Here is a 1,243-nt window from a genome sequence, read left to right on the forward strand (position 1 = left end):
TAAATAACATTGTTTTTGATAGTCAAATTGTCCTTTTCTGGCCAGTGGAAATTCCCTCTTCTTTAGGCCAGTGTACTACACTCATGATGCAAAAATGAAAGAGGAGAGATAAAGAATGATTCCATTATGATTCCCAAATAATAAAGGTTTTTCCAAACGGAGGTGTTGGGCAGGCAGGGCCATGGCATGGCATTTGTCAGGTGTTAACAAAAGGTGCCACTGTTGGTAAAAAGAGATTAAATGAAAGCAAGGAGTATTTTGTTTAAGTCTAGGTAATGTCATAATCATATAGTCTTATGTCTCTGAAAGCAGCCCAGTGACATTTGAAAACTGGCCCTAGATGACTAAGGAGTTTACCTAAGGGCTAACTCATACACCCTCTCAAGGAACTTCTTTGAACTATAAGTCTCTGTTACTCTGTTCAAATGAATTCTCTCTCCCTGACACTGTAGAGGGTAGGTGTTGGTCTCCAGGAAGCATTGGACTGCTAACTGCAAGGTCGTCAGTTCAAACCCACCAGCTCCTTGGAGGACAGGAGAAAGACTTGCCCTTGAAAACCCTAAATAGGGTGGCTACGAATCTGTATCAAAAATTGACTGGCAGTGGGTTTTATGGACTTGGAATCTCTGCCAAAAACTCCACAGCCAATTGGTTAAAACCAGTTGGTTTTAACCAATCAGGAGGGTGGCAATGGATGTGGCAAGTTGCTTCTTGCATAATGCAGCAGGACAGCAGCTCCACACTGAAGGCGACCTTGAACAATGAGGTCCAACATGAGCTTCCTTTACCCTCCCTCCAGAAGAGTAGTCCTCCTTCAGACAATTCTCATTCTCATGAGAGTGAACGAGGGCAAAGGAAGTAGGCTCAGTAATTGCAGATGGTGCTAAACACTTCAGATACTACAGCATAAACAAGGTTCCCTATTTAATCGACAATCAAATTAGACCAGGAGTAAACACGAGAACAGTGCTTCCCAAAGGAAATAACTCAGGGGCTTTTAGTCATCCCAGCAGAGAAAGTTATTAACAGGACACTTAGAATAATTCCTCTTGTCTAATTTAGTAGATGGGTCTCGGGGGCTGGGTGTCTGAGAAAAAAACCTGACAAGAATAACTATCTATAAGGCGGATTTCCTCAGGAAAGGTTAAATCAAGGACAATAGTAGAACAGAGCCTTCACAAGATGTTCGGGCAGGAAGAGGAAATTTCACAAATAACATGCAATGTGGCTGAGAAGTTAACTT

The sequence above is a fragment of the Echinops telfairi genome, unplaced genomic scaffold, assembly GCF_000313985.2.
Source record: "Echinops telfairi isolate 266 unplaced genomic scaffold, ASM31398v2 ScPeMD7_7469;HRSCAF=8507_1, whole genome shotgun sequence".
NCBI classification, from domain to species: Eukaryota; Metazoa; Chordata; class Mammalia; order Afrosoricida; family Tenrecidae; genus Echinops; species Echinops telfairi.